This window comes from Lepisma saccharinum, unplaced genomic scaffold (assembly GCF_977018435.1).
Source record: "Lepisma saccharinum unplaced genomic scaffold, izLepSacc3.1 HAP1_SCAFFOLD_41, whole genome shotgun sequence".
In the NCBI taxonomy this organism is placed as follows: domain Eukaryota; kingdom Metazoa; phylum Arthropoda; class Insecta; order Zygentoma; family Lepismatidae; genus Lepisma; species Lepisma saccharinum.
The window spans coordinates 3,371,353-3,388,249 of NW_028142901.1; positions in this window are offsets into that span (position 1 = coordinate 3,371,353).

Genomic DNA, 16,897 nt, shown 5'->3' on the forward strand with positions numbered 1-16,897 from the left:
TCGTTTGAAACTCATTTTCTCTACAGACCAAGCCAGAGATGATTTCCCTTAAAATGTTGAATTATTATTCTTTTCACGGCCTGAAAAGCGTTTTAATTATCACATTTCGACTATAGGTTAAAAACTTAATTTTTGGAGATATTAACGTTTCATTCTAGTACTATTTTGAAACTCATTTTCTCTACAGACCAAGCCAGAGATGATTTTCCTTAAAATGTTGAATTATTGTGCTTTTCACGGCCTGAAAAGCGTTTTAATTATCACATTTCGACTATAGGTTCAAAACTTAATTTTTAGAGAAATTACTGTCCACTGCTAGTTCTGGTTTGAAACTCTTTTCCTCTACAGACCAAGCCAGAGATGATTTCCCTTACAATTTTTGAATTGTTATGCTTTTCAGAGTATGAAAAGCGTTTTAATTATCACATTTGGACTCTAGGTTTAACACTTGACTTCTCGGGAAATTCGCTTTCAAACCTAATACTCCTTTGAAAATCATTTCTTTACAGAACAAGCCAGAGACGGTTTTCCTTAAAATGTTGAATTATTATGCTTTTCACGGACTTGAATGCAGTTTAATTATCACATTTGGACTATATAATCCAAACTTAATTTTTCGCGAAATTCACGTCTCATGCTAGTACTCCTTGAAACTCATTTTTTCTACAGACCAAGCCAGAGATGATTTTCCTTAAAATGATGAATTATTATGCTTTTCACAACCTGAATAGCGTTTTAATTGTAACATTTCAACTATAGCATCAAAACTTGCATTTTCGAGAAATTCGCGTTCAATGCTAATACTCGTTTGAAACTTATTTTCTCTGCAGACCAAGCCAGAGATGTTTTTCCTTAAAATGTTGAATTATTATGCTTTTCACGGCCTGAAAAGCGTTTTAATTATCATATTTCGACTATAGGATCAAAACTTGATTTTTCGAGAAATTAACGTTTAATGCTAGTACTCGTTTGAACCTCATTTTCTCTACAGTCCAAGCCAGAGATGATTTTCCTTAAAATGTTGAATTATACTTTTCACGGCCTGAAAAGCGTTTATTTATCACATTTAGACCATAGGATCAAAACTTAAGTTTTCGGGAAATTCGCGATCAATGCTAATTCTCGTTTGAAATTCCTTTTCTCTACACAGCAAGAAAGATATGATTTTCATTAAGACGTTGAATTCTTTAGCTTTTCAGAGTATGAAAACTTTTTAATTATCACATTTGGACTATAGGTTAAACACTTGACTCTTAGAGAAATTCGCGTTCAATGCTATTACTCGTTTAATACTCATTATCTCTGCAGACCAGGCCTGAGATGAATTTTCTTAAAATGTTGATTATTATGCTTTTTACGGCCTGAAGAGTGTCTTATTTATCATATTTCGACTATAGGATCAAAACTTGACTTCTCGAGATATTAGCGTTTCATGCTAGTACTCGTTTGAAACTCATTTTCTCTACAGACCAAGCCAGAGATGAATTTCCTTAGAATGTTGAATTATTATGCTTTTCACGGCCTGAAAAGCGTGTTAATTATCACATTTCGACTATAGGATCAAACCTTGATTTTTCAAAAAACTAGTGTAAGACGATTGTACTCGTTTGAAACTCATTTCTTCTACAGATCAAGCCAGAGATGATTTTCTTTAAGATGTTGAATTATTATGCTTTTCACGGCCTTGAAAGCAGTTTAATTATCATATTTCGACTATTGGACCCAAACTTAATTTTTCGCGAAATTCACGTCTCATGCTAGTACTCCTTGAAACTCATTTTCTCTGCAGACCAAGCCAGAGATGATTTTCACTAATATGTTGAATTATTATGCTTTTCACGGCCTGAAAAGCGTTTTAATTGTCACATTTCGACTATAGAATCAAAACTTGCATTTTCGAGAAATTAACATTTAATGCTAGTACTCGTTTGAAACTCATTTTCAAACTCAGAGATGATTTCCCTTAAAATGTTGAATTATTATGCTTCTCACGCCATGAAAAGCGTTTTAATTATCGTATTTCGACAATAGGATCAAAACTTGATTTTTGGAGATATTAACGTTTCATGTTTTGAAACTATTTTGAAACTCATTTTCTCTACAGACCAAGCCAGAGATGATTTTCCTTAAAATGTTGAATTATTATGCTTTTCACGGCCTGAAAAGCGTTTTAATTATCACATTTCGACTATAGGTTCAGAACTTAATTTTTCGAGAAATTACTGTCCAATGCTTGCACTCGTTTGAAACTCTTTTCCTCTACAGACCAAGCCAGAGATAATTTCCCTTAAAATGTTGAATTATTATGCTTTTCACGGCCTGAAAAGCGATTAATGATCACATTTTGACTATAGGATCAAAACATGGAGTTTCGAGAAATTCGCGTTCAATGCAAATACTCCTTTGAAACTCATTTTCTCTACAGACCAAGCCATAGATGATTTCCCTTAAAATGTTGAATTATTATGCTTTTCACAGCCTGAAAAGCGTTTTAGTGATCACATTTTGACTATAGGATCAAAACTTGGATTTTGGAGAAATTCGCGTTCAATTCTAATACTCGTTTGAAATTCATTTTCTCTACAAACCAAGCCAGAGATGATTTTCCTTAAAATGATGAATTTTTATGCTTTTCAGAATATGAAAAGCGTTTTAATTATCACATTTGGACTATAGGTTTAACACTTGACTTCTCGAGAAATTCGCTTTCAATGCTAATACTTGTTTGAAAATCATTTCTTTACAGAACAAGCCAGAGACGACTTTCCTTAAAATGTTGAATTATTATGCTTTTCGCGGACTTGAAAGCAGTTTAATTATCACATTTGGACTATAGGATCCAAACTTAATTTTTCGCGAAATTCACGTCTCATGCTAGTACTCCTTGAAACTCATTTTCTTTACAGACCAAGCCAGAGATGATTTTCATTATGATGTTGAATTATTATGCTTTTCAGAGTATGAAAAGCGTTTTAATTATCACATTTATACTATAGGTTAATTAAACAATTGACTTTTAGAGTAATTCGCGTTCAATGCTACTACGCGTTTGAAACTCATTATCTCTGCAGACCAGGCCTGAGATGAATTTTCTTAAAATGTTTAATTATTATGCTTTTCGCGGCCTGAAAAGCGTTTAAATTATCACATTTCGACTATAGGATCAAAACTTGATTTTTCAAGAAACTAGTGTCCAACGATTGTACTCGTTTGAAACTCATTTCTTCTACAGATCAAGCCAGAGAAGATTTTCCTTAAGATGTTGAATTATTATGCGTTTCACGGCCTTGAAAGCAGTTTAATTATCATATTTCGACAAGAGGATCCAAACTTAATTTTTCGCGAAATTAACGTCTCATGCTAGTACTCCTTGAAACTCATTTTCTCTACACACCAAGCCAGAGATGATTTTCCTTTATATGTTGAATTATTATGCTTTTCACAGCTTGCAAAGCGTTTTAATTATCACATTTCGACTATAGGATCAAAACTTGATTTTCGCTTAATTCACGTTTAATGATAGTACTATTTTGAAACTCATTTTCTCTACAGACCAAGCCAGAGATGATTTTCCTTAAATAGTTGAATTATTATGCTTTTCACGGCGTGAAAAGCGTTTTAATTATCACATTTCGACTATAGGTTCAAAACTTAATTTTTCGAGAAATTACTGTTAAATGCTAGTACTCGTTTGAAACTCTTTTCCTCTACAGACCAAGAAAGAGATGATTTCCCTTAAAATGTTGAATTATTATGCTTTTCACTAACTGAAAAGCGATTAATGATCACATTTTGACTATAGGATCAAAACATGGAGTTTCGAGAAATTCGCGTTCAATGCAAACACTCCTTTGAAACTCATTTTCTCTACAGACCAAGCCATATATAATTTCCCTTAAAATGTTGAATTATTATGCTTTTCACAGCCTGAAAAGCGTTTTAATGATCACATTTTGACTATAGGATCAAAACGTGGATTTTCGAGAAATTCGCGTTCAATTCTAATACTCGTTTGAAACTCATTTTCTCTACAAACCAAGCCAGAGATGATTTTCCTTAAAATGTTGAATTTTTATGCTTTTCAGAGTATGAAAAGCGTTTTAATTATCACATTTGGACTATAGGTTTAACACTTGACTTCTCGAGAAATTCGCTTTCAATGCTAATACTCGTTTGAAAATCATTTCTTTACAGAACAAGCCAGAGACGATTTTCCTTAAAATGTTGAATTATTATGCTTTTCACGGACTTGAAAGCAGTTTAATTATCACATTTGGACTATAGGATCCAAACTTAATTTTTCGCGAAATTCACGTCTCATGCTAGTACTCCTTGAAACTCATTTTTTCTACAGACCAAGCCAGAGATGTTTTTCCTTAAAATGTTGAATTATTATGCTTTTCACGGCCTGAAAAGCGTTTATTTATCACATTTAGACCATATTATAAAAACTTGAGTTTTCGAGAAATTCGCATTCTATGCGAAACATATTTTCTTTACAGACCAAGCCAGAGATAATTTTCATTAAAATGTTGAATTATTATGCTTTTCAGAGCTTGAAAAGCTTTTTAATTATCACATTTGGACTATAGGTTGAACACTTCAATCTTAGAGAAATTCGTGTTCAATGCTACTACTCGTTTGATACTCATTTTCTCCGCAGACCAGGCCTGAGATGATTTTTCTTAAAATGTTGAATTATTATGCTTTTCACGGCCTGAAAAGCGTTTTAATTATCATATTTCGACTTTAGGATCAAAACTTGATTTTTCGAGAAATTAACGTTTAATGCTAACTTATTTTCTCTGCAGACCAAGCCAGAGATGATTTTCCTTAAAATGTTGAATTATTATGCTTGTCATTGCCTGAAGAGCGTTTTAATTATCATATTTCGACAATAGGATCAAAACTTGATTTTTGGAGATATTAACGTTTCATTCTAGTACTATTTTGAAACTCATTTTCTCTACAGACCAAGCCAGAGATGATTTTCCTTAAAATGTTGAATTATTATGCTTTTCACGGCCTGAAAAGCGTTTTAATTATCACATTTCGACTATAGGTTCAAAACTTAATTTTTAGAGAAATTACTGTCCACTGCTAGTTCTGGTTTGAAACTCTTTTCCTCTACAGACCAAGCCAGAGATGATTTCCCTTAAAATGTTGAATTGTTATGCTTTTCAGAGTATGAAAAGCGTTTTGATTATCACATTTGGACTCTAGGTTTAACACTTGGCTTCTCGGGAAATTCGCTTTCAAACCTAATACTCCTTTGAAAATCATTTCTTTACAGAACAAGCCAGAGACGGTTTTCCTTAAAATGTTGAATTATTATGCTTTTCACGGACTTGAATGCAGTTTAATTATCTCATTTGGACTATATAATCCAAATTTAATTTTTCGCGAAATTCACGTCTCATGCTAGTACTCCTTGAAACTCATTTTTTCTACAGACCAAGCCAGAGATGATTTTCCTTAAAATGATGAATTATTATGCTTTTCACAACCTGAATAGCGTTTTAATTGTAACATTTCAACTATAGCATCAAAACTTGCATTTACGAGAAATTCGCGTTCAATGCTAATACTCGTTTGAAACTTATTTTCTCTGCAGACCAAGCCAGAGATGTTTTTCCTTAAAATGTTGAATTATTATGCTTTTCACGGCCTGAAAAGCGTTTTAATTATCATATTTCGACTATAGGATCAAAACTTGATTTTTCCAGAAATTAACGTTTAATGCTAGTACTCGTTTGAACCTCATTTTCTCTACATACCAAGCCAGAGATGATTTTCCTTAAAATGTTGAATTATTATGCTTTTCACGGCCTGAAAAGCGTTTATTTATCACATTTAGACCATAGGATCAAAACTTAAGTTTTCGGGAAATTCGCGATCAATGCTAATTCTCGTTTGAAACTCCTTTTCTCTACACAGCAAGAAAGATATGATTTTCGTTAAGACGTTGAATTATTTAGCTTTTCAGAGTATGAAAACTTTTTAATTATCACATTTGGACTATAGGTTAAACACTTGACTCTTAGAGAAATTCGCGTTCAATGCTATTACTCGTTTAATACTCATTTTCTCTGCAGACCAGGCCTGGGATGAATTTTCTTAAAATGTTGATTATTATGCTTTTTACGGCCTGAAGAGTGTCTTATTTATAATATTTCGACTATAGGATCAAAACTTGACTTCTCGAGATATTAGCGTTTCATGCTAGTACTCGTTTGAAACTCATTTTCTCTACAGACCAAGCCAGAGATGAATTTCCTTAGAATGTTGAATTATTATGCTTTTCACGGAGTGAAAAGCGTGTTAATTATCACATTTCGACTATAGGATCAAACCTTGATTTTTCAAAAAACTAGTGTAAAACGATTGTACTCGTTTGAAACTCATTTCTTCTACAGATCAAGCCAGAGATGATTTTCTTTAAGATGTTGAATTATTATGCTTTTCACGGCCTGAAAAGCGTTTTAATTGTCACATTTCGATTATAGAATCAAAACTTGCATTTTCGAGAAATTAACATTTAATGCTAGTACTCGTTTGAAACTCATTTTCTCTACAGACCAAGCCAGAGATGATTTCCCTTAAAATGTTGAATTATTATGCTTTTCACGCCATGAAAAGCGTTTTAAATATCACATTTCGACTATAGGTTCAAAACTTAATTTTTCGAGAAATTACTGTTAAATGCTAGTACTCGTTTGAAACTCTTTTCCTCTACAGACCAAGAAAGAGATGATTTCCCTTAAAATGTTGAATTATTATGCTTTTCACTAACTGAAAAGCGATTAATGATCACATTTTGACTATAGGATCAAAACATGGAGTTTCGAGAAATTCGCGTTCAATGCAAACACTCCATTGAAACTCATTTTCTCTACAGACCAAGCCATATATAATTTCCCTTAAAATGTTGAATTATTATGCTTTTCACAGCCTGAAAAGCGTTTTAATGATCACATTTTGACTATAGGATCAAAACGTGGATTTTCGAGAAATTCGCGTTCAATTCTAATACTCGTTTGAAACTCATTTTCTCTACAAACCAAGCCAGAGATGATTTTCCTTAAAATGTTGAATTTTTATGCTTTTCAGAGTATGAAAAGCGTTTTAATTATCACATTTGGACTATAGGTTTAACACTTGACTTCTCGAGAAATTCGCTTTCAATGCTAATACTCGTTTGAAAATCATTTCTTTACAGAACAAGCCAGAGACGATTTTCCTTAAAATGTTGAATTATTATGCTTTTCACGGACTTGAAAGCAGTTTAATTATCATATTACGACTATTGGATCCAAACTTAATTTTTCGCGAAATTCACGTCACATGCTAGTACTCCTTGAAACTCATTTTCTCTACAAACCAAGCCAGAGATGATTTTCCTTAAAATGTTGAATTATTATGCTTTTCACAGCTTGAAAAGCGTTTTAATTATCACATTTCGACTATAGGATCAAAACTTGATTTTTCGTTAAATTCACCTTTAATGATAGTACTCGTTTGAAACTCATTTTCTCTACAGACCAAGCCAGAGATGATTTGCCTTAAAATGTTGAATTATTATGATTTTCACGGCCTGAAAAGCGTTTTAATTGCCCAATGCTAGTACTCGTTTGAAACTCATTTTCCCTACAGACCAAGCTAGAGATGATTTTCCTTAAAAAGGTTGAATTATTATGCTTTTCACGACCTGAAAAGCGTTTTAATTATAACATTTAGAAAATAGGATCGATACATGTTTTTTCAAGAAATTGCTGTCCTATGCTTTAATTATCACATTTCGACTATAGGTTCAAAACTTGATTTTTCAAGAAATTACTGCCCAATGCTAGTACTCGTTTGAAACTTATTTTCTTTACAAACCAAGCCAGAGATGATTTTCATTAAGATGTTGAATTATTATGCTTTTCAGAGTATGAAAAGCGTTTTAATTATCACATTTGGACTATAGGTTAAACACTTGACTTTTAGAGAAATTCGCGTTCAATGCTACTACGCGTTTGAAACTCATTATCTCTGCAGACCAGGCCTGAGATGAATTTTCTTAAAATGTTGAATTATTATGCTTTTCACGGTTTGCAGAGTGTCTTAATTATCATATTTCGACTATAGGATCAAAACTTGACTTCTCGAGATATTAGCGTTTCATGCTAGTACTCGTTTGAAACTCATTTTCTCTACAGACCAAGCCAGAGATGAATTTCCTTAGAATGTTGAATTATTATGCTTTTCACGGCCTGAAAAGCGTCTTAATTATCACATTTCGACTATAGGATCAAACCTTGATTTTTCAAGAAACTAGTGTCCAACGATTGTACTCGTTTGAAACTCATTTCTTCTACAGATCAAGCCAGAGATGATTTTCCTTAAGATGTTGAATTATTATGCTTTTCACGGCCTTGAAAACAGTTTAATTATCATATTTCGACTAGAGGACCCAAACTTAATTTCTCGCGAAATTCACGTCTCATGCTAGTACTCCTTGAAACTCATTTTCTCTGCAGACCAAGCCAGAAATGATTTTCACTAATATGTTGAATTATTATGCTTTTCACGGCCAGAAAAGCGTTTTAATTTATCATATTTCGACAATAGGATCAAAACTTGATTTTTGGAGATATTAACGTTCCATGCTATTACTATTTTAAAACTCATTTTCTCTACAGACCAAGCCAGAAATGATTTTCCTTAAAATGTTGAATTATTATGCTTTTCACGGCCTGAAAAGCGTTTTAATTATCACATTTCGACTTTAGGTTTAAAACTTAATTTTTGGAGATATTAACGTTTCATTCTAGAACTATTTTGAAACTCATTTTCTCTACAGACCAAGCCAGAGATGATTTTCCTTAAAATGTTGAATTATTATGCTTTTCACGGCCTGAAAAGCGTTTTAATTATCACATTTCGACTATAGGTTCAAAACTTAATTTTTCGAGAAATTACTGTCCACTGCCAGTTCTGGTTTGAAACTCTTTTCCTCTACAGACCAAGCCAGAGATGATTTCCCTTAAAATGTTGAATTGTTATGCTTTTCAGAGTATGAAAAGCGTTTTAATTATCACATTTGGACTCTAGGTTTAACACTTGACTTCTCGAGAAATTCGCTTTCAAACCTAATACTCCTTTGAAAATCATTTCTTTACAGAACAAGCCAGAGACGGTTTTCCTTAAAATGTTGAATTATTATGCTTTTCACGGACTTGAATGCAGTTTAATTATCACATTTGGACTATATAATCCAAACTTAATTTTTCGCGAAATTCACGTCTCATGCTAGTACTCCTTGAAACTCATTTTTTCTACAGACCAAGCCAGAGATGATTTTCCTTAAAATGATGAATTATTATGCTTTTCACAACCTGAATAGCGTTTTAATTGTAACATTTCAACTATAACATCAAAACTTGCATTTTCGAGAAATTCGCGTTCAATGCTAATACTCGTTTGAAACTTATTTTCTCTGCAGACCAAGCCAGAGATGTTTTTCCTTAAAATGTTGAATTATTATGCTTTTCACGGCCTGAAAAGCGTTTTAATTATCATATTTCGACTATAGGATCAAAACTTGATTTTTCGAGAAATTAACGTTTAATGCTAGTACTCGTTTGAACCTCATTTTCTCTACAGACCAAGCCAGAGATGATTTTCATTAAAATGTTGAATTATTATGCTTTTCACGGCCTGAAAAGCGTTTATTTATCACATTTAGACCATAGGATCAAAACTTAAGTTTTCGGGAAATTCGCGATCAATGCTAATTCTCGTTTGAAACTCCTTTTCTCTACACAGCAAGAAAGATATGATTTTCATTAAGACGTTGAATTATTTAGCTTTTCAGAGTATGAAAACTTTTTAATTATCACATTTGGACTATAGGTTAAACACTTGACTCTTAGAGAAATTCGCGTTCAATGCTATTACTCGTTTAATACTCATTATCTCTGCAGACCAGGCCTGAGATGAATTTTCTTAAAATGTTGATTATTATGCTTTTTACGGCCTGAAGAGTGTCTTATTTATCATATTTCGACTATAGGATCAAAACTTGACTTCTCGAGATATTAGCGTTTCATGCTAGTACTCGTTTGAAACTCATTTTCTCTACACACCAGGCCTGAGATGAATTTTCTTAAAATGTTGATTATTATGCTTTTTACGGCCTGAAGAGTGTCTTATTTATCATATTTCGACTATAGGATCAAAACTTGACTTCTCGAGAAATTCGCGTTCAATGCTAATACTCGTTTGAAAATCATTTTCTCTACAAACCAAGCCAGAGATGATTTTCCTTAAAATGTTGAATTGTTATGCTTTTCAGAGTATGAAAAGCGTTTTAATTATCACATTTGGACTATAGGTTTAACACTTGAATTTTCGAGAAATTATCATTCAATGCTAATACTCGTTTGAAAATCATTTTCTTTACAGAACAAGCCAGAGATGATTTTCTTAAAATGTTGAATTATTATGCTTTTCACGGCCTGAAAAGCGTTTTAATTATCATATTTCGACTATAGGATCAAAACTTGATTTTTCCAGGAATTAACGTTTAATGCTAGTACTCGTTTGAAACTCATTTTCTCTGCAGACCAAGCCAGAGATGATTTTCCTTAAAATGTTGAATTATTATGCTTTTCACGGCCTGAAAAGCGTTTATTTATCACATTTAGACCATAGGATCAAAACTTAAGTTTTCGAGATATTCGCGATCAATGCTAATACTCGTTTGAAACTCCTTTTCTCTACACAGCAAGAAAGAGATGATTTTCATTAAGACGTTGAATTATTTAGCTTTTCAGAGAATGAAAACTTTTTAATTATCACATTTGGACTATAGGTTGAACACCTGACTCTTAGAGAAATTCGCGTTCAATGCTACTACTCGTTTAATACTCATTTTCTCCGCAGACCAGGCCTGAGATGATTTTACATAAAATGCTGAATTATTATGCTTTTCACGGCCTGAAAAGCGTTTTAATTATCATATTTCGTCTATAGGATCAAAACTTGATTCTTCGAGAAATTCACGTTTAATGCTAGTACTCGTTTGAAATTCACTTTCTCTACAGACAAAGCCATAGATGATTTCCCTTAAAATGTAGAATTATTATGCTTTTCACGGCCTGAAAAGTGTTTTAATTATCACATTTGGACTATAGGATCAAAACTTGATTTTTCATGAAACTAGTGTCCAACGATTGTACTCGTTTGAAACTCATTTCTTCTACAGATCAAGCCAGAGATGATTTTCCTTAAGATGTTGAATTATTATGCGTTTCACGGACTTGAAAGCAGTTTAATTATCATATTACGACTATTGGATCCAAACTTAATTTTTCGCGAAATTCACGTCACATGCTAGTACTCCTTGAAACTCATTTTCTCTACAAACCAAGCCAGAGATGATTTTCCTTAAAATGTTGAATTATTATGCTTTTCACAGCTTGAAAAGCGTTTTAATTATCACATTTCGACTATAGGATCAAAACTTGATTTTTCGTTAAATTCACCTTTAATGATAGTACTCGTTTGAAACTCATTTTCTCTACAGACCAAGCCAGAGATGATTTGCCTTAAAATGTTGAATTATTATGATTTTCACGGCCTGAAAAGCGTTTTAATTACCATATTCCAACAATAGGATCAAAACTTGAATTTTGGAGATATTAACGTTTCATGCTAGTACTATTTTGAAACTCATTTTCTCTACAGACCAAGCCAAAGATGATTTTCCTTAAAATGTTCAATTATTATGCTTTGCACGGCCTGAAAATCGTTTTAATTATCACATTTCGACTATAGGTTCAAAACTTAATTTTTCGAGAAATTACTGTCCAATGCTAGTACTCGTTTGAAACTCTTTTCCTCTACAGACCAAGCCAGAGATGATTTCCCTTAAAATGTTGAATTATTATGCCTTTCACGGCCTGAAAAGCGATTAATGATCACATTTTGACTATAGGATCAAAACTTGGAGTTTCGAGAAATTCGAGTTCAATGCTAATACTCCTTTGAAACTCATTTTCTCTACAGACCAAGCAATAGATGATTTCCCTTAAAATGTTGAATAATTATGCTTTTCAAGACCTGAAAAGCATTTTAATGATCACATTTTGACTATAGGATCAAAACTTGGATTTTCGAGAAATTCGCGTTCAATGCTAATACTCGTTTGAAAATCATTTTCTCTACAAACCAAGCCAGAGATGATTTTCCTTAAAATGTTGAATTGTTATGCTTTTCAGAGTATGAAATGCGTTTTAATTATCACATTTGGACTATAGGTTTAACACTTGAATTTTCGAGAAATTATCATTCAATGCTAATACTCGTTTGAAAATCATTTTCTTTACCGAACAAGCCAGAGATGATTTTCCATAAAATGTTGAATTATTATGCTTTTCACGGCCTTGAAAGCAGTTTAATTATCACATTTGGACCATAGGATCGAAACTTAAATTTTCGCGAAATTCACGTCTCATACTAGTACTCCTTGAAACTCATTTTTTCTACAGACCAAGCCATAGATGATTTTCCTTAAAATGATGAATTATTATGCTTCTCACGGCCTGAAAAGCGTTCTAATTATCACATTTAGACAATATGTTCAAAACTTGAGTTTTCGATAAATTCGCGTTCAGTGCTAATACTCGTTCGAAACTTATTTTCTTTACAGACCAAGCCATAGATGATTCTCATTAAGATGTTGAAATATTATGCTTTTCCGAGTATGAAAAGCGTTTTAATTATCACATTTGGACTATAGGATCAAAACTTGATTTTTCATGAAACTAGTGTCCAACGATTGTACTCGTTTGAAACTCATTTCTTCTACAGATCAAGCCAGAGATGATTTTCCTTAAGATGTTGAATTATTATGCGTTTCACGGACTTGAAAGCAGTTTAATTATCATATTACGACTATTGGATCCAAACTTAATTTTTCGCGAAATTCACGTCACATGCTAGTACTCCTTGAAACTCATTTTCTCTACAAACCAAGCCAGAGATGATTTTCCTTAAAATGTTGAATTATTATGCTTTTCACAGCTTGAAAAGCGTTTTAATTATCACATTTCGACTATAGGATCAAAACTTGATTTTTCGTTAAATTCACCTTTAATGATAGTACTCGTTTGAAACTCATTTTCTCTACAGACCAAGCCAGAGATGATTTCCCTTAAAATGTTGAATTATTATGATTTTCACTGCCTGAAAAGCGTTTTAATTACCATATTCCAACAATAGGATCAAAACTTGATTTTTGGAGATATTAACGTTTCATGCTAGTACTATTTTGAAACTCATTTTCTCTACAGACCAAGCCAAAGATGATTTTCCTTAAAATGTTCAATTATTATGCTTTGAACGGCCTGAAAATCGTTTTAATTATCACATTTCGACTATAGGTTCAAAACTTAATTTTTCGAGAAATTACTGTCCAATGCTAGTACTCGTTTGAAACTCTTTTCCTCTACAGACCAAGCCAGAGATGATTTCCCTTAAAATGTTGAATTATTATGCCTTTCACGGCCTGAAAAGCGATTAATGATCACATTTTGACTATAGGATCAAAACTTGGAGTTTCGAGAAATTCGAGTTCAATGCTAATACTCCTTTGAAACTCATTTTCTCTACAGACCAAGCAATAGATGATTTCCCTTAAAATGTTGAATAATTATGCTTTTCAAGACCTGAAAAGCATTTTAATGATCACATTTTGACTATAGGATCAAAACTTGGATTTTCGAGAAATTCGCGTTCAATGCTAATACTCGTTTGAAAATCATTTTCTCTACAAACCAAGCCAGAGATGATTTTCCTTAAAATGTTGAATTGTTATGCTTTTCAGTGTATGAAATGCGTTTTAATTATCACATTTGGACTATAGGTTTAACACTTGAATTTTCGAGAAATTATCATTCAATGCTAATACTCGTTTGAAAATCATTTTCTTTACCGAACAAGCCAGAGATGATTTTCCACAAAATGTTGAATTATTATGCTTTTCACGGCCTTGAAAGCAGTTTAATTATCACATTTGGACCATAGGATCGAAACTTAAATTTTCGCGAAATTCACGTCTCATACTAGTACTCCTTGAAACTCATTTTTTCTACAGACCAAGCCATAGATGATTTTCCTTAAAATGATGAATTATTATGCTTCTCACGGCCTGAAAAGCGTTCTAATTATCACATTTAGACAATATGTTCAAAACTTGAGTTTTCGATAAATTCGCGTTCAGTGCTAATACTCGTTCGAAACTTATTTTCTTTACAGACCAAGCCATAGATGATTCTCATTAAGATGTTGAAATATTATGCTTTTCCGAGTATGAAATGCGTTTTAATTATCACATTTGGACTATAGGTTGAACCCTTGACTTTCAGAGAAATTCGCGTTAAATACTACTACTCGTTTGAAAATCATTTTCTTTAGAGAAATTCGCGTTCAATGCTACTACGCGTTTGAAACTCATTATCTCTGCAGACCAGGCCTGTGATGAATTTTCTTAAAATGTTGAATTATTATCCTTTTCACGGTTTGCAGAGTGTCTTAATTATCATATTTCGACTATAGGATCAAAACTTGACTTCTCGAGATATTAGCGTTTCATGCTAGTACTCGTTCGAAACTCATTTTCTCTACAGACCAAGCCAGAGATGAATTTCCTTAGAATGTTGGATTATTATGCTTTTCACGGCCTGAAAAGCGTCTTAATTATCACATTTCGACTATAGGATCAAACCTTGATTTTTCAAGAAACTAGTGTCCAACGATTGTACTCGTTTGAAACTCATTTCTTCTACAGATCAAGCCAGAGATGATTTTCCTTAAGATGTTGAATTATTATGCTTTTCACGGCCTTGAAAACAGTTTAATTATCATATTTCGACTAGAGGACCCAAACTTAATTTCTCGCGAAATTCACGTCTCATGCTAGTACTCCTTGAAACTCATTTTCTCTGCAGACCAAGCCAGAAATGATTTTCACTAATATGTTGAATTATTATGCTTTTCACGGCCAGAAAAGCGTTTTAATTTATCATATTTCGACAATAGGATCAAAACTTGATTTTTGGAGATATTAACGTTCCATGCTATTACTATTTTAAAACTCATTTTCTCTACAGACCAAGCCAGAAATGATTTTCCTTAAAATGTTGAATTATTATGCTTTTCACGGCCTGAAAAGCGTTTTAATTATCACATTTCGACTTTAGGTTTAAAACTTAATTTTTGGAGATATTAACGTTTCATTCTAGAACTATTTTGAAACTCATTTTCTCTACAGACCAAGCCAGAGATGATTTTCCTTAAAATGTTGAATTATTATGCTTTTCATGGCCTGAAAAGCGTTTTAATTATCACATTTCGACTATAGGTTCAAAACTTAATTTTTCGAGAAATTACTGTCCACTGCCAGTTCTGGTTTGAAACTCTTTTCCTCTACAGACCAAGCCAGAGATGATTTCCCTTAAAATGTTGAATTGTTATGCTTTTCAGAGTATGAAAAGCGTTTTAATTATCACATTTGGACTCTAGGTTTAACACTTGACTTCTCGAGAAATTCGCTTTCAAACCTAATACTCCTTTGAAAATCATTTCTTTACAGAACAAGCCAGAGACGGTTTTCCTTAAAATGTTGAATTATTATGCTTTTCACGGACTTGAATGCAGTTTAATTATCACATTTGGACTATATAATCCAAACTTAATTTTTCGCGAAATTCACGTCTCATGCTAGTACTCCTTGAAACTCATTTTTTCTACAGACCAAGCCAGAGATGATTTTCCTTAAAATGATGAATTATTATGCTTTTCACAACCTGAATAGCGTTTTAATTGTAACATTTCAACTATAACATCAAAACTTGCATTTTCGAGAAATTCGCGTTCAATGCTAATACTCGTTTGAAACTTATTTTCTCTGCAGACCAAGCCAGAGATGTTTTTCCTTAAAATGTTGAATTATTATGCTTTTCACGGCCTGAAAAGCGTTTTAATTATCATATTTCGACTATAGGATCAAAACTTGATTTTTCGAGAAATTAACGTTTAATGCTAGTACTCGTTTGAACCTCATTTTCTCTACAGACCAAGCCAGAGATGATTTTCCTTAAAATGTTGAATTATTATGCTTTTCACGGCCTGAAAAGCGTTTATTTATCACATTTAGACCATAGGATCAAAACTTAAGTTTTCGGGAAATTCGCGATCAATGCTAATTCTCGTTTGAAACTCCTTTTCTCTACACAGCAAGAAAGATATGATTTTCATTAAGACGTTGAATTATTTAGCTTTTCAGAGTATGAAAACTTTTTAATTATCACATTTGGACTATAGGTTAAACACTTGACTCTTAGAGAAATTCGCGTTCAATGCTATTACTCGTTTAATACTCATTATCTCTGCAGACCAGGCCTGAGATGAATTTTCTTAAAATGTTGATTATTATGCTTTTTACGGCCTGAAGAGTGTCTTATTTATCATATTTCGACTATAGGATCAAAACTTGACTTCTCGAGATATTAGCGTTTCATGCTAGTACTCGTTTGAAACTCATTTTCTCTACACACCAGGCCTGAGATGAATTTTCTTAAAATGTTGATTATTATGCTTTTTACGGCCTGAAGAGTGTCTTATTTATCATATTTCGACTATAGGATCAAAACTTGACTTCTCGAGAAATTCGCGTTCAATGCTAATACTCGTTTGAAAATCATTTTCTCTACAAACCAAGCCAGAGATGATTTTCCTTAAAATGTTGAATTGTTATGCTTTTCAGAGTATGAAAAGCGTTTTAATTATCACATTTGGACTATAGGTTTAACACTTGAATTTTCGAGAAATTATCATTCAATGCTAATAC